General features: G+C 39.4%; 1 non-coding gene across 1 annotated transcript; it reads right to left on the bottom strand.

Moving 5' to 3' along the window:
* Positions 1 to 2,404: 2,404 nt before the first annotated feature.
* LOC136228229 (small nucleolar RNA R71) lies at positions 2,405 to 2,511 on the bottom strand. The gene has a single exon (XR_010688559.1). It is a non-coding gene; the product is annotated as a small nucleolar RNA R71 (small nucleolar RNA).
* Between the last annotated feature and the right edge of the window lie 19,057 nt (positions 2,512 to 21,568).

Here is a 21,568-nt window from a genome sequence, read left to right on the forward strand (position 1 = left end):
CAACCCATGGCAAGACCTTTTGACTATGATCAGAAATTTTTTGATCCATCAAGATAGGGCCAATAAGCAATGTCATAACCTAGCGATCATAGTACTAAGCTGAGGAGTGATGATACTTTCCCTTATGGCAACAAAGGCCATTTGAGAGTGTGTGAATCCTCCTAAACTTAGTGAGGCAATTGGAGCATAGCAGGTGGTTTAAATGAGGATTGAGGTTCAAATTGAAGCTTTGAGGAATTTCATAAGAAAGGAATTTAAACTTTGATTCTAGCAAAAGCCTCTTTAGCAGTCACAAATCGTTTAAAGTTCTTCATCTTTAATTCTTTCTGTTTGAATCTCTAAATCTGTTTCGCCTGTTCATCTTTGTTCTCTAAATTTTCTTCCATTATTCATTCCTAATCCTTTGTGATGTTCTTATCTTTTTGTTTACTTGAGGACAAGTAAGGATTTTATTTGGGGGTATTTGTTAGGCATGAATATGACTACAATTAAACAGCATTTTTAATTACATTTTATGTGCAAGAGAGGCAAAATATTCCGAAATATATGGACTTATAAGTGTTTTATAAAGATTGTATTGATCAAGTCAAAATGGGCGATAACACAGCCTGTTTTGCAACAAACCGTGAGGAGTTGAGCGCCCTTTGATCCAGCGGATTTTCGTCGTGTACCCGATGAAGGATAGCGACTAGACAAGTGGCAGGTGCGGCGTGGCAGAAGTTGCAGGAGCAGAGTACGCAGGTAGGTAGGAAAGCAACATGATGAAAAGATGGATCACCCCTTGAGTGTTCAAGGGTCAACTTAAATTAATCATTCCCTAGTTTAGTAGTTGTAGGAAAACAATCTTATTTTGTAATATTTTGGTGCTTGGTTCGTTTTTCTTCCTTTATATAGACAAAGTCGAGGGAAGGAAAAGGACCACCTTTTATTTTAGACAATCAGTTTTAGTTAGAACTTTTGAAGAGAGGCGAAGCTCTCTTAGGACGATGACGCCTCCAATGGAGGTCTGTGGAACTAACTCATGCTATTCACTCGTTACCATGAGTGAGTAGTCATTTTGAATGGGTTTCGCCAGTTAGGGCCGGTTATGTAAGTCTCATATTATCTTATTTATGAATGAATGGTGATATATTATGTTGTGCTTGATAAACTTTTAATTCCATTGCTTAAGGCATGTATGTTAGTGTTAGATGCATGATAGGAAACTGCTTTCATCTTCACAGAACTATTTATCAAGCATTCAACCCCGAAACAGAGATGTGAGGAGGTTGTATCAAGGGTTTTCTTACATAGAAATGCTGTTTCGATCGTAATGCAAGAAAGAACCAACTTTAGGGACGCTTAAAGTTGTAGTAAGTCTTAGAATCTTAAGAACACACGAGAGTTGACTTAAGTGAGCATTAAAGCAGAGACCTTGACTTCACTTTACATCATTCATGAATAAATAAGGTGTTTAGAGACTGAAAGTAACCTGTTCTGCTGTGATTGACCTGTTCTGCCTTTTTATCATTAAGTACTCCTTGAAATCAACTAAAGCTTTGATCTTGTTTATGTTTGAACAAACACCTCTCAAATTAAAGAATTGACACACACCACACACCCTGTTCTACAAGGTATTTCTTGTAAACTTTGATTCTCAATCCCTATGGATACGATACTGGACTTATCATTTTATTACTTGTATCTAGTGCACTTGCTAGAGTCTATTCTGAGGACAACAAGTTTTTGGCGCCGTTGCCGGGGATTGAAAGCAACAAAGTTTATACGAATTTTTCTGTGAAACAAGGTGTTTTTAATCTGTTTGCTAAATAGTGCAACCAGAAGGAATCTTTATCAGTTTATGCGCAGGGCTGGACAAGCTGTTTTTCCTATCGATCTCGAATTAGAGAGAACGTGTAGACGAAACAGAGCGGGAGCTCGACATGCACGACAAAGAGAACGACAAAGAGAGAGAAGAATGGCTGGAAGGGTACCATCCGAACAACCAGTTCAACCAAACCAAGAAGAAGAAGGGGAGAATAACAACCCTCATATCATACGAATCAGAGATTATTCAAGGCCAACCACAAAAGGACATTCATCATGTATCGTGTTGCCAAACGAAGGGAACAACATATTCGAGGTAAAAGCGTCGATGATACAAATGTTACAAGCCGCAGTACAGTTCAACGGATACCAATCGGAAGATCCAAATGGGCATATTCTCGAATTCATCACGCTGTGCAACACGTTCAGATCAAACAGGGGAGTTTCTGACGATGTAATCAGACTGAAGCTGTTTCCTTTTTCCCTAAGGGACAAAGAAAAGACATGGTTGAATTGCTTGCAACCAGGAACGATCACCATTTGGGAAGAAATGGCTGGTGCGTTCTTAATGAAATATTTCCCACCACGACAAGCCATTAAGCTCAGAAACGAGGTTTCCCGTTTCGTGCAAGAAGAAGATGAATCACTAGCCGAAGCATGGGAAAGGTACAAGGAACTGCTAAGGAGAGTGCCCAATCATGGCATTCCTATGTGGATGCAGATGCAGAACTTTTACAATGGGGTAACCAACATCTATAAGATCCAGATCGAATCTATTGCCAATGGAAATCCTGAAGATCTGGAACCTCAGGCCTTGTACGACCTTATTGAGAGAAGTAGTGAGCACGAGTTATAACTGGCACTCTGCCAGAAGTGAGGGAAAAAGAGCGGGAAATGAAGATGTTGTGTCGAAATTGACAAGTCAGGTAGAATAGCTTGCTAGACAGCTGGGCAAGATAAATGTGTCTTCAATCCACAACGAACCATGGGTAAGTTACCTCGTTTCGATTCAAGCATGCTAAACCGCTTTAGCACCTTTTCAATGTATGTAGCATGTGAAAGACCAAACAACCTTCTTGATCTATCTCTGTAGATCTTTATATCAAGTATATAAGCTGCTTCACCAAGGTCTTTCATGGAGAAGTTACCTGATAACCATACTTTTACTGACTGTAGTAGAGCTATGTCATTTCCCATTAATAATATATCATCCACATATAATATCAGAAATGCAACTGAGCTCCCACTTGCTTTCTTGTAAATGCAAGCTTCTTCGCAATTTTGTTCGAAACCAAATTGTTTTATGGTTTCGTCAAAACGCTTGTTCCAGCTTCTTGATGCTTGCTTAAGTCCATAAATGGATCTCTGTAGTTTGCAAACCTTGTTTGCATCCTTTGATATGAAACCTTCAGGTTGCATCATACATACATCCTCAAGCAGGTTTCCATTTAGGAAAGCTGTTTTCACATCCATTTGCCAAATCTTGTAATCGTAGTGAGCGGCAATAGCAAGCATTATTCTGATTGATTTGGACATAGCCACAGGAGAGAAAGTTTCGTCATAATCAATTCCTTGCTTCTGACGATATCCTTTCGCTACTAACCTAGCTTTGTAGGTGCTAACCTTTCCATCCATGTCAGTCTTCTTTTTGAAGATCCACCTACACCCAATGGGTTTTATCCCTTCGGTTGGATCAACCAAAGTCCACACTTGGTTGGCATACATGGAATCCATCTCAGAATCCATGGCTTCGAGCCATGATTTAGAATCTGGACTGGTAAGAGCCTCTTCGTAGTTTTTGGGTTCATCGTCTAACACGGGAACCTCATCATCATCTCCCACTAGAAAACCATATCTAATTGGGAGTTCACGAACTCTTTGTGATCTACGAATGGGTGCCACTTGAGTCTCATCTAATGGGACTGCTTCGGGTTCCTCAACCGCCTCTGTTGTTTCAGTCGGTGTTTCTTGTTCTTGAACTTCATCAAGTTCAATCATGCTTCCCTTTTTTGTTTCTTCGAGAAACTCTTTCTCTAAGAAGGTTGTGTGCTTGGATACTATCACTTTCTGATCATCTGGATGATAGAAGTAATATCCCATAGTTTCCTTAGGGTATCCAACGAAGAAACACTTATCAGATTTAGAATCTAGTTTGTCTGACGCTATGCGTTTGACAAATGTTGAACAACCCCATATTCTCATGAATGAGAATATGGGTTTCCTACCAACGAACAATTCATATAGTGTGGAACTAGCGAATTTAGTTGGTACTCGATTTAGGGTGAAGAGGGCAGTTTCTAGGGCATAGCCCCAGAATGTCTTTGGAAGCAATGTTATGCTCATCATGGACCGTACCATATCTAGTAAGGTACGGTTCCTCCTCTCGGATACACCATTGTGTTGTGGTATATAGGGAGGTGTCCATTGTGAGCATATCCCACATTCAGTTAGATAATTCAGAAAATCATCTGAAAGATATTCGCCACCTCGATCGGATCGAAGTATCTTTATTTTCTTTCCTAATTGATTTTCTACTTCATTCTTGAAGCATTTGAATTTCTCAAAGGCTTCGGACTTGTGCCTCATCAAGTAGATATAACCATATCGGGTATGGTCGTCTATGAAGCTTATGAAGTATCTGAATCCTCCTCTTGCTTGGACTGACATAGGACCGCATACATCGGAATGTATTAATCCTAGAGTGTCTGATACACGCTCACCTTTATTGCTAAAGGGTGGCTTTGTCATTTTACCTTTTAAACATGCTTCGCATGTTTCCAATGATTCAGGATCAATTGAATTTATAAGCCCATCTTGATGTAGCTTAAGCAAGCGTCTTTTGTTTATATGTCCTAAACGACAATGCCACAAGTAAGTTGAATTATCTAGCTTATGTCTTTTGGTATCAATTGCGAAAACAGAAATTTTGTCATCCAGCACATAAATCCCATTTTGTGATATTCCTGAAAAATAGAAAATCCCATCTCTATAAAATTCGCAATGTTTGTTCTTTATCGAAATATAGAACATACCAGATGTTGGAGTCTCGGCTTTTCCCTTCTTGAGGGTAGCTAGGTACACCAAACAGTTTCTTTTCCAATGCCATTCTTCACCACAAAAGTGGCACTCTCCTTTGGGCTTCTTCACTTCCTTTCCCTTTGTTTCGGTGAGCATGGCCCCCTTGCCCTTATTAGGATGGTTTGGATTGGGAGAGTTCCCTTTCCTCTTCTTTGATCCTTCAATAGCAAGGGCCGGTATCCCCTCGTTTTCTTTCATATTGGGCTCGACTGTCTCGAGCATATTTGCAAGCTCTTCAAGAGAGGTTTGCAAGCCACTCACTTGGTAGTTCATGATGAACTGTGAGTAACTCTCGGGGAGGGACTGAAGAAGTAAGTTTACACTTAGTTCATGATCCATCGCATCTCCAATACTAGAAAACTTGGTGATAAGGCTAATCATCTTGACACAATGTGCCATTAGATATGTGCCCACCTACATCTTGCATCTATATAACTGCTTTGTTATCTCGTAGCGTTCGCACCGAGTTTGATTCACAAACAACTCTTTCAGGTGCGCGACCATAGAATAGACATCCATTTCTACATGTTGCCTTTTCAATTCCAGTGTCATTGATGCAAGTATGATGTCTCCCGCATGATCGTCATCAGCCTTATGCTTCAAGTAAGCATAAAATTCTTAGTAGGGAGCACCATCCGCCGGGTAAGGGGGTATCGGTGTATCAAGTACATACCCTTTCTTCTCGAAATTCAAAACGATTTTGAGGTTGCGATACCAGTCGGTGAAGTTTGAACTGTTCAACTTGTTATCGGTAAGTATATTTTGAAGATTGGTGTTAGTCATGATTTTAAGAGTGTTTTAATATAACTTGAGAGTGAGAAAGAGTAAACGTACGTTATTCATTTGCTTTAAAATACATCAATCTAAAATTATAGGCCTTTTGTTTATTTTAGATTGCTCCCACTATTTTGCCAAATTAATAGCCCTCCATATTAATTCGAAGAATTTCACAAATCCTTTAGTGAGCTAGGATCCTAACTCCTGAGATTTCGCCTTGAGTTTACTCAACAAACTAGTCTCATTTGTTAGGTAGATTCATGTAATCAATCACATCTTTGATGTGATTCCTAGGTTATTGGGTTACTAACCACATTAGTAACTTAATATGTTATTCATATTAATCCCAACCATATTGCCCATTAGTTTATGAAAACATGAGTTTACTCATCCAATTATCATAATCTAATTTAAGTATTACCCCATATTCATGAAAAGATTATTTTCAATAATTCAGGTGTTACCATAAGACCCCGAGCTTGAGTTTACTCAACAACCCAAAGGCCCCCAGTACTTCCGGCTGAATTATAATATTAGGGAGGGGCAACCGATTTTAATAACTTGCTTATTTACTTAACTTTTAATTAGTCAGTGATTTTTATTTTAAGTCTCATAATCTAACTTAGTCTTGATTTGCTTTAGCATACATCAGACACATACATTGGTATTATGGACATATTATCTAAATTATTCCGTCGAGCCAGAGACGGAATAAAAGACCAAACCTAGGGAAATACTAACTATTACATATTTCTCTTTAGGTCCTCCGTCTTCTCCATGGCGCCTTGAAATTACATATTAATTTATATACTACTAAAGAAAACTTCAATTAACTTGAAGGGAATTAGATGAGAGGAGAAATTACAATAGATAGTAGAAAGGCAAGACACGCATGCCCTATTTCAAAAATACCAAAAGACTAAATAGAGGGTCCAAATATGTCCATAACTCCAAACATGCATAGACTCAATTAAATAAATTTAATTGGTTGATTACATAAGTACTTTATGTAATATTTAGGTTAATCATATTAACACATCAAATTAACTTTCATCCAATTTTAATTCTAACAGTTTCGTATCTTCTATATTAACCTTTTAGATTAATACAACTATACAACAACAACAACAACAAAGCCTTAGTCCCGAAATGATTCGGGGTCGGCTAACATGAACCATCATATAAAACCGTGAAAATCAAGTCGTGTCAGCGACACAGATTCGCTCCCTCCACTCCGTCCTATCCACTACCATATTTTCCTCAATTCCCAATAAACTCATATCACTCTCGATCACCCTCCTCCAAGTTTGCTTAGGTCTTCCCCTTCCCCTCACCACTACATCCCTTTGCCACTCTTCGGTTCTCCTAACCGGCGCATCAAGCGCTCTACGTCTCACATGGCCAAACCACCTTAGTCGGTTTTCTCTCATTTTATTCTCAATAGATGTGACCCCTACTTTTGTCCTAATTATTTCATTACGCACCCGGTCCTTTCTCGTGTGACCACACATCCATCTCAACATACGCATCTCCGCCACCGACATCTTATGGATGTGGCAGTGTTTCACTGCCCAACACTCCGTACCATATAACAATGCTGGTCTAATTGCCGTCCGGTAGAATTTTCCCTTCAATCTATTAGGCATGCCGGGATCACAAAGGAAACCCGTAGCACTCTTCCACTTCGACCAACCAGCTTTAATCCTATGAGCAACATCTCCATCTACTTCTCCATCCGTTTGGATAATAGATCCTAAATACCGGAAGCAATCCGAGGCCTGAACAACTCTCCCATCTAGGGTGATTGTCCCTACCTCCCTACTCCTACGGCCGCTAAACTTACACTCCAAATATTCTGTCTTACTTCGACTCAACTTAAAGCCTCTAGATTCTAGAGTTTGCCTCCATAGTTCCAACTTCATCTCCACTCCTTTCGTCTCATCAACCAACACAATATCATCTGCAAACAGCATGCACCATGGTATACCATCTTGAAGTGAACTTGTTAGTTCATCCATAACGATGGCAAAAAGAAATGGGCTTAGTGCGGAACCTTGATGCACTCCAATCGTAATAGGAAACTCTTCAGTCTTCCCAACACTAGTACGTACACTCGTGCATACTCCCTCATACATGTCCTTTATGATGTCAATATATTTCCGCGAAATGCCTTTCCTTGTCAAAGCCCACCAAAGTACTTCCCTTGGTACCTTATCATATGCTTTCTCCAAGTCAATGAAAACCATATGCAAGTCTTTCTTCTTATTTCGATAGTGCTCCATTAATTGTCTCATTAGATGGATGGCTTCCATAGTTGATCTTCCCGGCATAAAGCCAAACTGGTTTTCCGAGATCTTCACCGTCCTCCTTAGCCTTTGTTCAATCACTCGCTCCCAAAGTTTCATAGTGTGACTCATTAATTTGATTCCCCGATAGTTGGCACAATCTTGGACATCGCCTTTGTTCTTATACAAAGGGATTAAGGTACTTTTCCTCCATTCTGATGGCATCTTATTGTTTCTCCAAATTTTGTTGAAGAACGTCGTCAACCATTCGATTCCTCTTTCTCCCAAACATCTCCAAATCTCAATAGGGATGCCATCAGGTCCTACTGCTTTCTTCAACTTCATCTTACTTAATGTCATTTTGACTTCACCCTTTTGAATTCTCCCCAGGCATTCATGATTTATCATATCGTGATGGATACTTATATCTCCAACATCTTGTTGGCGATCTCCATTAAATAAGTCATCAAAATAGGACCTCCATCGTTCCTTGATATCCTTATCTCCAACTAGGACTTTCTGGTCCACATCCTTCACACATTTAACTTTTCCGAGATCTCGCGTCTTCCTATCTCTTATCCGAGCAATTCTATATATGTCTCTTTCCCCTTCTTTCGTATCCAATCTTGTATACAGATCCCGATTCACCTTTGCTCTAGCATCTCGTATGACCTTCTTTACTTCCCTTTTAGCCTCTTTGTATTTTTCGTAGTTCTCGTCACTCCTACATTTCCCCAATAGTTTATAGGATTCTCTCTTACTCTTTACTGCTTGTCGTACTTCTTCTGTCCACCAAGATGTGTCCTTACCCGGTGGCATGCTACCTTTAGATTCCCCTAGAACTTCCTTCGCTACTTCCCTTATACTATGCTCCATCTTATTCCATATCGAATCTATATCTGAATCCATATTGCAAGTCCAAATATCTTTTTTGGTCATCTCATCCACAAATTTTTGTTGATTCTCCCCTTGCAATTTCCACCACTTAATCTTAGTCTCTACTTGAGGTGTTTGTTTTCTTATACATTTCCTACTTCGAAAATCTAGCACCACTACTCTATGTTGGGTTGTCGTACTCTCACCAGGGATCACCTTACAATCAATATAACTCTTTCTCCAAGCACTCCTTACTAAGAAGAAGTCAATTTGGCTCGCATTACCGCCACTCCGATAAGTCACTAAGTGGGATGTTCTCTTCATAAACCATGTGTTCATGATACTCAAGTCATAGGCTGATGCGAATTCCAAAATATCATTTCCTGCTTCATTCTTATCTCCAAAGCCATACCCTCCATGAACACTCTCAAACCCATCTCGCCTAGAACCCACGTGTCCATTGAGATTAATACAACTATACAAAACTTAATTATGCATGTCCCAATTATTTTGATTTCAATTCATTTAATACTTTTGATTTACAAATAGGTAAAACAAACTTTTAAATAAATTTTCATTCGATAATCAAAACAGAAAACTATTAATTTATGAAACATATATATACATAAATATATTTAAAACTAATTTTAAAACGATTTAAAATTAAGTGAGTCTTGGGCTGGGCCCGATGACGCGGCTGGCCAGCCGCTGCCTTGCGGCAGCGGCAGCCAGATGTCGCGCGGTTGCTGCCGTGAGGCAGCAACCGTGCGACAGCAGCCGGGTCGCGCCGTGAGGTGCGACCTGAGCTGCTGTCCAATTTTTTTTTAAATAATTATATATATATATATATATATATATATATATATATATATATATATATATATATATATATATATATATATATATATATATATATATATATATATATATATATATATCAGTTGCAAAACGGTTTTAAAACGATTTTCAGAAAGTAAGATAACCTATTATAGATTTCCGGTTTTATCTTTAGAATCAATAAAACTAACTGTTATCAATCTAACTATAAAACTAATAGATTTTGTTATAATGATTATCAACCAAAATTATTAGGGAACATATGCACAATTTATTTTAATTAACAATTAATTAAAACTTATTTATCTTTAGAACTAATTAATCAAAACAGTTTTGTTAATTAACCTAACTATAAATATTTATTCAATCTGATTGAAAAACTTCTAAATTTTCATATATGAAATAACGGATTTAACGCAGGCTCTGATACCACTGAAGGAAAATAGGCTAACGTATGGTAGTGGAAATGTAAAAATTTTAACCTATTTCCATAAACCCAAGATCCGTTAATCGTTATTTCATATAAAGAGGGATAGAAAGAAATACCTTTTAGAAGTTCTATCTACCGTTGCAAACGAAGTGCCCACAACTCTTACTTCGAGTTCCCGAGCACAAAACAAAACAATCGAAGATCAAGTTAGAATTCAACCGTTTATAACAACCAAAATAGATTGTCTCTAATTAATCAACACAAGATCAAAGATAAAGAGAAAGAGATGAAAATCAATTGAACGGAAGGAAGCGGTAGATAATCTCGTCCTTGTGGTGTGGGTCAAAATTCTCTCTCCCGGCTTTCTTAGTGTTTTTCGAAAATTGCATATAAGGGGGTATTTATATCCTCTTGTATCTAAACCCTAGTTAGATAGAACTAGGTTACTGAATAAGAATTTAATTCGGAATATAATTCTTATTTATTATCTATAATTATATCTTAAATATAAAGATAATATTAGTAACCTTATAGGATAATAATAGGAGTAATATAATCTAATTAAAACTCCTAACTTATTTATCCTTTAATTAATTTAATTCATAATCCTAATCTAATTAGAATTGATAAAATCAAATTAATTATTTATGTATCTTATATACATAAAATCGCCCCCCTCATTAACTAGGCCTTATTGGGCTCAGTTGGGCTTCCATCAATTAATTAACATCTGTTTCTCTTTTGGGTTCCAAGTCTTATGTGTGACCCATTAAGTTCTTATTGCTTCTAGCCGTATGCAACTATTAAATTAATTTTCACAGAATTATATTTAATCTTTGCATAACGGAATGAGTACGCAAAATGTGATTGGAAAATCCGAAACATTCCCCCAGAGCTATAAGAAGACAGGTTGATTCTGTCGTTGACCTTTCCGTATTAGTTACAGTATAATTCGATCCTTTATCAACTACATCCTTGAACTGAATCTTATGACTATGGATAGTGTCAAGTCACATATAGCGAGACGTTCGTTTTACTTGTACAGGCCGAGTCAACTCCAATTAGATAGGTTAAGAGAAATTTGTATTTCAATCTTAAGCTATCACCTTGCAAGGATTTAGAGTCAAGTCTTCCACAAGCGATCCATGGACATATCTCCCATTTATCGGGAGTGATAAATGCTCAATCCAATGTATAACTATCCTGCAATTACTTCCTGTGATACCCAACGTCTACCGTTCACACCCCAGAGTCATCTCTGTTAAGGATCGTGTTACAACAGGATCAAAGCGTCACATTCCGTAATCCAGAATTACTAATTAACATTCCTTTGAGTCTGAGGATTACTTATACCTATTAATACCAATGAGATAAACAGGTGACAAGGATGAATCTACCCATCCTGTTATCTCAAGTCGGGTCCCCAATCCTAATGAACTCCTTTTCATTGGATCCACGTAACTGTCCAGATATCTGTATATATGAAGCTTGTGAGATCAGCTTTCTGTCGCGACAGAAGACATTGTTACATGCAAGTCTCAGCAGTGATATGTCAATCCTAAACATATTACTTGACTTGGGGTGGTTTTAAGTTTATTAGTTTATTATAAAGTTTCTTCTCATTTCATGCTTGTATGAACACTTTATAATCACTTTAAACAAACTTACAAATTTCCTTTTATTAGACTTTATTTAGTTTTTAAAAGGGATTGCCTTTATATAGTTATAAAAACATATCTCATTAAAACAAATGATATAAAGAACACTTCATTTACATTAAGGTTGTATCCTAGAACAATTGTCTATAGGACACTAAAACCCCAACATACTTAAGAAAACCCCCTATGAACTTTGGAAAGGACGAAAACCCAACATTGGATACTTTCGTGCCTTTGATTGCAAGTGCTTTATTTTAAATACTAAAGACAACCTTGCTAAGTTTGATTCTAAAGCTGATGAAGCTACCTTCTTAGGGTACTCAACAAACAGCAAAGCATATAGGGTGTTTAATTAACGAACTCAGGTCGTAGAAGAGTCTGTACATATTGAGTTCGATGAAACTGGCCCTGCAGGGAAGGTAACTCAGTCTACCGAAGATGACCCATGCTCAGCTTCCGCTGACCAAATTGGAGCCACTAAGTCACAACCTTAAGGGCTGACCAAAGGTAAGAATGAACCTGAAATTATCTTTGCTGACCAATATAATCCTGCAGAGATTGTTGAAACACCGACTCTTGAAAACTCAACACTGCCAAAAGAGATCAAGATTCCAAGAGGATACTCAGAGAAGTCCATTCTTGATGCTGCTGAGAACACCCTAGTGACCAGAAATCAACTCAGGAGATATCTCAGTAATGTTGCATTCTCAGAAGCTGAGCACGATGAATTCTGGATCAATGCTATGCAAGAGGAACTTGATCAATTTAAGAGAAACGAAGTACGTGATTTAGTGCCTAAATCGAAGAATCAAAAGACCATAGGAACAAAGTGGGTATTTCGCAATAAGCTAGATGAACAGGGAAACGTAGTCAGGAATAAACCTAGACTTGTAGCACAAGGTTACAGTCAGCAGGAAGGTATTGACTATGGTGAGACCTTTGCACCCGTAGCTAGATTAGAAGCAATAAGAATATTGTGTGCATATGCTAGCTTTATGAATTTTAAATTGTTCCAAATGGATGTTAAAAGTGCATTTCTTAATGGAGTTATAAATGAAGAGGTTTATGTAAGTCAGCCTCCAGGGTTTGAGGATCCAAAATTCCCAAACCATGTTTATAAACTCAAAAAGGCTCTGTACGACCTGAAGCAATGTACGAAAGGCTGACCAGTTTTCTGCTGATCAGAAACTATGTCAGAGGAAAAGCTGACACAACCTTATTCATTAAGAAAAAGGGTAAAGATACCATGTTGGCACAAATATATGTAGATGATATTATCTTTGGTGCTACTAATGAATCTATGTGCAAGGAATTTAGCAAACAGATGCAAACTGAGTTTGAAATGTCAATGATGGGAGAACTCAACTTCTTCGTTGGACTTCAAATCAAACAAGGCAAGAATGGCATATTCATTAGTCAGACTAAGTATGCTAAGGAGATATTGAAGAAATTTGATATGGAAAATAGTAATCCAATATCTACCCTAATGGGTACTGACATGGTGCTCTATGCTGATGAAAAAGGTAAGTTAGTAGATAGCAAATTGTATCGAGGTATGATCGGCTCTCTACTCTATCTAACGGCAAGTAGGCCAGATATTCAGTACTCAGTATATTACTGCGCAAGATATCAAGCTGACCCTAAGGAATCTCATTACATAGCTGTAAAAAGAATCCTTAGATATTTGCAAAGCTCAGTGAATGCATGTTTATGGTATCCAAACACAAACGATTTCACGCTCATTGGATACACTGACGCTGACTATGGACGAGACAAGCTTGAGCGGAAAAGCACTTCAGGAGGATGTCAATTCCTTGGAAGCTGTTTAGTGTCTTGGTTCAGTAAGAAGCAGTCGTCAGTTGCCCTGTCAACAACTGAAGCTGAGTACATTACTGCTGGAAGCTGTGTTGCACAAGTCCTATGGATCAAGCTGTTGGTCCCTTATAACGTAACAAGTTAGTTCCAAGGGGGGGATATGAACTATTTAAAATTTTAGTACGTTAAGGCTGACTTCTTTTTCTTTGAAAAAGGATTACACATCGCGCTGAGTAAATTAAGACACTAGCTTAGTCAAGTGGTGACTAAGTCAGCTTCTTTCTTTGAGTCAGGAGATAGCACTTGAGTCTATTCCTGAACTCAGATACTCAATACACACAACTCAGCATGACCTCTTTACTTGGTCAGTTTTGTTTAAGTAAGCAATATATATATATTAAGGAGTTTAAGGTTAGAAAGATGTTACTCAGCAGATTTATCCAGGTTCGGCCTCTAAGCCTACGTCCTGTCCCCGGAACACGTTCCGAGCTTTCGAATTCTCTACTGAGCTCTTTCACGGTAGAGCATCAAACCTTTTACAACTTAGAAGCTGAGTATAACAAGAGTACCTTCCTCTATACCTCTACTCACTCCTAATCTCTCGCTGAGTATTATAACCGAGTACTCAGCCTCTCCTTTCTAATCTCTAGAAATGATAAAGATTTGTCCTAAACAACAATTGCTAAGACACCTTAGATGATTGAATAATCACTCTAGACTTTTACACAAAAGATATAGAATTTGGTGTAAGTATTTGCTTTGCTTTTTCTCACAGAACTTTGAGTAGAATTTTGGTCAACGTAATGGCTTGATAAAGTTCTGTGTTGAATGAAGCAACTGAAAGGCCCTATTTATAGAGACGTCTGAGGCATCAGTCATTTCGAATTTTGAAATAACCGTTGGAGGGAAACAGCTTCCTGTCATTGTCACTCAGTCATGCTCAGTGCTCTTGGCCAATCAGATTCAAGTATCTTCTGTCTTCGGTCAGTGCTGAGCAGCTTTTAGTCAGTCCGGCAGAATGTCTCTTTATTTATGGTAAGGTCAACTAGACAGCTTTCTGTGTCTTCTGAACTTTACCCAAAGTAGAAATACTTTGTCTGGAAGTTGTTCTTGCTCAGCTGCTGTCTTGTACTCTTTGTCGATACAACTCAGCAGCTTCGTTCCGAAGTTGTTCAACGAAGGTCTTCTTGATCCTTCTTTTGCTGAGCTGCGTTTTGTACACAACGACAGCGTTTTGCACACGCGGGCCGAGTGGTCTTGATCTGTTTGACTTGGGCTTTGACTTCCGTATTGGGCTTTAAGCCTTTTAATCTTTATGTCTTATAAACAATTTAACTCAACATTGAACAAACACATTAGTGTAATAAATCAAAGCATTTAAACTTAGTGTGTTTAGAATATATTTAATTTTACTTAAATAATTTTGTCAAATCAAAATCATGTGGAAAGGTGTTTCAACAAACTCCCCCATTTTGATGTTGGCAAAACTATTCAGCTAAGAACTCAGTGTTGAGCTCCCCCATGATAGTTGACCTAATATTACTTAGCAGACTCCCCCATCAGGGTTGAGCTACTGACTTAGTTTTACTCTAAACATTTTAAGGTTTAATCGAGTAAGTCTAAGGTCAGTTTTCAGATATAGGTCAGCTCAAGGAATATATTCTATTTTACTCAGTGTTAAGCGGAAGATTTAACATTCAGAGAGCGCTGAGTATTTTATTGTTCAATGGGTCTTATGAGACAGTGTTTAATAAACATACAAGATAATGTCAAACATTTTATCAGCATAGCATACAATCAACAAGTATTATAAGCAGTAAACACAGTTGATGTATTTGAAGATACATAGTAACATAATACTCAACATCATATGAAATAACTTCAAGTTTGGATAAACGATGCAAGTATTGAAATAAAGTAGCCAGCATATACAGCAAAAAGATAAGCAAAAAGAAACATAGAAACTACAAAGTAAAGAACAAGACTGTGGTAGCCTATTTCTATTTCTTCTTCTTTTGCTTAGACTGACTACTTCTAACAGCCTCCTACTGAGTTCTAGCTTGTTCTTTCTCCCCCGTTTTTTCAGCATCGAGAGGAGGAGGAATTCTAAAGGAGTCGGTTAAGGCCGCGTTGGTCAGTACGGCGGACAGCTCCTTAAGCTTGTCGGCACTTTCATTGATGCCGTCGAAGACAACAACGCCTTCATCCAAGACCTCTTTAGGTATACCGAGTTCAGCTGCGCTGAGCATGCTCAGTATGTAGGCTTGAGACTTACCCACCCAAGTAATTGTATCTGACAGTGCAGCAAAAACTTGATGAAATGTCTTCAGCAGGGCTGAGTCATAATATTGACGCTGGATATTGTAATGACGCACATGGGTGAAAGTCTTTTGGGTAGTGACCAGTATCTCATTCTGCTTCATTTGGTCAGTGTCCATCTCTTGCTTATTCAAGTTCAGCAAACGAACTGCTTCGCTAATTTGCTCCACCGAGCATTGAGAGTAGGAAGCCAGCTGATGGTTGGTCTTGGTTTGCTCATTGTGAAGCTGGGCAAAGAGCATCTTTACTTCATCAGAAGTTGCATATTGAGTGTTCGCAGCTGACAAGGTCTGGAATTGTCCTTGAAGAGTGTTGAGATGTTGAACCATTGTCAGTTGGAGCTCAGCCAGCTTCGTTATTGAGTCCTGCTTGGGCTGTTGTGATTGAATTGAGATCATATCACTTAGCAGATCCTTCAGTCCTTTAACCTCATTTAAAAGCTGAGTGACTTGGGACAGCTGAGTTGACGTATTGTTGGTAGACCTAGCAGTAGGTTCAGTATTTTGATGAAGATTTTGGATTAATGACTGCACCGAGTTGATGAGTTATCTACCAGACTCGGTGGCATGCAGATAGCTCAGTGATCCTTCATCAGGTTGCCTAGTTTCCTCAGTGTGACCAGTTGATGGAGGAGTCGGATTTTTCTCAGGGACGACATGGTCAGTGACTGGAAGGGGGTTTTCAATCTGCACTTGGTTATCTTGGAAAGATGATTGATCGGCAGGAATGATGGTTGGTGCAGAAGTAGGCTGACTGGGTTCAGTGCTGAGAGTGGCAAGAATTTCCTTAGTCAGCACAGTGCTTAGAGCAGCAACATTATCGAGAACTTGCTCGGTTTGGCTTGTAGGGTTGGTAGAAGCATTCAAGTCGGCTTGTTCCTGTAGTAAAGAAACAGAGGCTTGCTTTTCAAAGGAAGCTGGTAGAGAAGCAGAAGTTTGTTTGCTGAAAAAATTTAGCTTAAGTGTAGAAGGATCTTTGGTCGGCTTCGGAACAGGAAGGTCAATGACAGTTGTCTGACTTGCCTTTACTAGTCTTCTTCTTCGAGGAGGTGTAGTGTCAGCTGGGATAGACTCTACTGAGTGAGGAGGAGAAGTCTCTTCTTGATCAGCATTGAGCTGGTCAGTTTGTTCTTGTTCTTCTTCTACAGCCAACTCAGTATTAGTTGGGTCAGCAGCTTCCTCTCCACTGGTTGTCTCCTCAGTGTCATCCTGACCACTTTCTTCTTCCTCTTGTTGATCATTCCCTTCGTCTTCTTCTAGCTCTTCTTCAACCTGTGTGATGAACTGATCATCTAGTTGTACATCATCTTCTTGATGCTCAGCTTTAGTTCCCTGACATTGTGTGAAGTGAGAGTCACTAGGATTAATGAAGTCAGTGGGGATAGCATCAATAGGGGTAAGCTCTAAAGACTTCTTCTTCTTCAGAGGTTGCTTATCAGCATCCATTCTTTCTTCTGTATCAGGCTCATCTTGCCTACTTCTCTTCTGAGCTGACTTAGTTTTCTCCTGACCTTTTTGAGCAGCTGACTTCAGCTTCTTGGCCGGAGACTCAGCATCTTTTGAAGGAGTCCCAACAGGTTTCCTTTTGTGGGCAGCTGGAGCCTTTGTTCTTTTGCCCTTCTTTGGGACAGTCTCCTCAGCAGGCTGATCACCACCTTTGGCTTTCTTAACCGGTTGGTCAAACTTCAAGGCACGCAGCGCAACAGTTGTGATCTCAGAGCCTTGGGCCTCATTTTCCTCGAATAGGTCAATCTGATGGTCTATGAGGATTCTGGTTATGAGTGAGCCCAGCCTTAGAGTTCCAGTGCTCCTTTGGAAGCCGGCAATTAAGAATACTGGCATGTTGATGGGTTTGTAGGTCAGCACATGCCATATGAAGCATTGCTCGAAGTTTGTTGCTGAGCTGGTGCAATTTATCTTTGGGAAGATATAATTGGTCAGCAGGTAGTGTGCCATCTTGTGGTGCTGGCCCATTGAGGAACTGGAGATTTCTCCAGAATGGCCAGCGGGCTTGCAAAAGGTTGCAGAGTACCCAGTTCCTTCATGATCACCAGTCCTCCTGAGTTTTGTTCCTTCATTCTTCAGTTTCAGCAAGTTGGCAAGGTAGGTAGGGTTGACAAAAATTGTTTTCTCTTTTACCACAGTTACTAGGTAGTCCTGGTTATCGTCAGCAACCCGCAGATTATGGTAGAATTCCCTTACTAAGTCAGGATAAGTTGGATCTCTGATTGAGAACAGCTCCGTCCAGCCATTCTTCGATATCCATTCACAGAATGGTTGCTCGATTTCTACGAAAGCCTCAGAGAACCATCTTGAGAAGTCTATCTTGCACTCTCTAACGTCTTCGTAGACCTTAGTATAGGTTCTGACTTTGGTCGGCTTTCCTTTAGAGGAGGTGGCTTGGCCAGCTTTGCCTTTGCTCGGTGTAGTGGCCTTAGTCGTTCCAGGCGGAGTAGAATGCCTGGAAGGTTCATCGGAACTGGTCTTAGAGTGACCGGCACCGGAGATGTTCAAGGAAATCTTAGTCATAGTTTCAGAGAGGGGTTTGGAAGTTTTGAGAGTTTTTAGAGAGAAAGTGCTTATGCTAGAGAATTCGGTAAGTGTAAAGAGATAAAAATGGGGATTTGCCCATTATTTATAGCTGTGAAAGGTGGATCTTATCGAATCCATGTGTCAGTTTTGCCTTGGGATTGTCAACCGACAAGGATCCTGGCTTTTATGACACATTCGGCGCATACGTCATCCTAGGTGGCTATTCGCGTGCTTTAGCATTAAATGCAACGGATCTTGTACTCAGCGTTTAGAATTCTAAACGTTCTATATTCTGAGTAGTCAGTTTTATACAAACGGATGGTTTAAGTAGTTGGTTGCTCAGTTTGAGATAACTACTCAGTGCACATATTTGCTCAGTATGTGATATTCATTCATTTAGCATTAAACACTCAGCATACATCTATTCACTTAGCAAGTAATAGCATAAGTCATTCAGCATGATAATTCACTCAACATGAATATATATTAAGAGCTGGAATTTACTGAAGAGGATTAAACATACCAATGGCTTCTCTCAGTATGCTGAACTGCTCACGAGCCAGTGGCTTTGTGAAGATATCCGCAAGCTGCTCATCCGTTGGGACATAGGTCAGCTTTATCTCACCCTTGAGTACATGGTCTCTAATGAAGTGATGTCTAATGCTGACATGCTTCATCCTGCTGTGCTGAATTGGGTTCTTTGATAGATCAATTGCACTTTTGTTGTCACATTTGACCTTAATTGTCTTTGTTTGAACACCATAGTCTTCAAGCTGTTGCTTAATCCATAGGACTTGAGCAACACAGTGTCCAGCAGCAATGTACTCAGCTTCAGTGGTAGACAAGGCTACTGACGCTTGCTTCTTGCTGAACCAGGATACAAGACAGCTCCCTAGGAAGTGACATTCTCCAGAGGTGCTTTTTCGTTCAAGCTTGTCTCATCCATAGTCAGCGTCAGTGTATCCAACGAGTGTAAAACCATGAGTGTTGGGATACCATAAACATGCATTCACTGAGCTTTGCAAATATCTAAGGATTCTTTTTACAGCTATGTAATGAGATTCCTTAGGGTTAGATTGATATCTAGCACAGTAGCATACTGAGAACTGAATGTCCGGTCTACTTGCTGTTAAGTAAAGTAGAGAGCCTATCATACCTCGATACAATTTGCTGTCTACTGACTTACCATTCTCGTCAGCACAAAGGACAGTGTCAGTGCCCATAGGAGTAGATATTGGCTTGCAATTTTCAAGATCATATTTCTTCAATATCTCCTTGGCATAATTAGCTTGACTGATGAAGATGCCATTTTTCCCTTGTTTGATTTGAAGTCCAAGGAAGAAGTTGAGTTCTCCCATCATTAACATTTCAAACTCAGTCTGCATTTGCTTGCTAAATTCCTTGCACATTGACTCATTAGTAGCACGAAAATAATATCATCAACATATATTTGAGCCAGCAGGGTATCTTTACCCTTTCTCTTAATGAATAAGGTTGTATCAGCTTTGCCTCTGACATAGTTTCTAGTCATCAGGAAACTGGTCAGCCTCTCATACCAAGCACGTGGTGCTTGCTTGAGGCCGTACAGAGCCTTTTTGAGTTTATAAACGTGGTTTGGGAATTTAGGATCCTCAAACCCTGGAGGTTGATTAACATAAACTTCCTCGTTTATAACTCCATTAAGGAATGCACTCTTAACATCCATTTGAAACAGTTTAAAGTTCATATAACTTGCATAAGCACATAAAATTCTAATAGCCTCTAGCCTTGCCACTGGGGCAAAGGTCTCACCATAGTCAATACCTTCTTGCTGACTGTAGCCCTGAGCTACAAGCCTTGCTTTGTTCCTGACTACATTTCCTTGTTCATCCAGCTTGTTGCGGAAGACCCATCTTGTTCCAATGGTCTTCTGACTCCTTGGATGTGGCACTAACTCCCATACATCGTTTCTTCTGAATTGATCAAGTTCCTCTTGCATTGCGCTCATCCAGAATTCATCGTCCTCAGCATCAGCGAAGTTCTTTGGTTCCTGAACTGAGACGAAGGCTACGTTGCTGAGGTATCTCCTGAGTTGGTTTCTTGTCATCAGGGTATTCTCAGCGGCATCAAGAATAGCACTCTCTGAGTGTCCTCTTGGTATCCTTATCTCCTTTGGTAGATTGATGTCTTGTGCTGTCTGTGTTTCAACAATCTCTGTAGGTGTAGACTGGTCAGTGAAAACAATTTGAGGTTCACTTTTACCTTGGGTAAGCCCTTGAGGGAATGACTCAGCGGCTGTATCTTGATCAACGGGTACTGAGTGTGGATCATCCTCGGTCAGTGGCAGATATCTTCCTGCAGGGTTAGTTTCGTCGAACTCAACATGTACTGACTCTTCTAAAACTTGAGTTCGTTTATTGAAAACTCTGTATGCTTTGCTGTTTGTTGAGTAGCCTAAAAAGATAGCTTCATCAGCTTTTGAGTCAAACTTAGCTAGGCTATCTTTGGTGTTTAAAATAACACATTTACAGCCAAAGGCACGAAAGTATCCAATGTTGGGCTTTCGTCCTTTCCAAAGTTCGTAGGGGGTTTTCTTTAGTATAGGTCTAACAAGAGCCCTATTAAGAATATAGCACGCTGTGTTGACAACTTCTCCCCAAAAATACTTTGGAAGCCTATTCTCACTCAGCATTGTCCTGGCTATTTCAACCAAGGTTCTGTTCTTCCTTTCTACAACCCCATTTTGTTGAGGCGTTCTAGGAGCAAAAAAATTATGGTCAATGCCGCTGGTTTCACAGAATTCAACAAACTGTTGGTTCTTGAATTCTCCACCATTATCACTTCGGATGTGAGCCAGCTTTAGGTCTTTATCATTTTCAAGTTTTCTAACCAAATTTGAAAATGTCTCAAAGGTCTCATCCTTGCTACTCAGCAAGATGATCCAAGTGTACCGAGAAAAGTCATCTACAATGACCAAGGAAAATCTTCTTCCACCCAGACTCAACGGCTGGATTGGACCGAAGAGATCCAAGTGTAGTAACTCTAACGGACGCTTAGTTGAGACAATATTTTTACTATGAAAAGATTGTTTGGTTTGTTTTCCAGCTTGGCAAGCGTGGCATAGTTGATCTTTTTCAAATTTAAGTTCTGGCAGTCCCTCAACCAATTGCTTTCTTG

The sequence above is a fragment of the Euphorbia lathyris genome, chromosome 4 (assembly GCF_963576675.1).
Source record: "Euphorbia lathyris chromosome 4, ddEupLath1.1, whole genome shotgun sequence".
In the NCBI taxonomy this organism is placed as follows: Eukaryota; Viridiplantae; Streptophyta; class Magnoliopsida; order Malpighiales; family Euphorbiaceae; genus Euphorbia; species Euphorbia lathyris.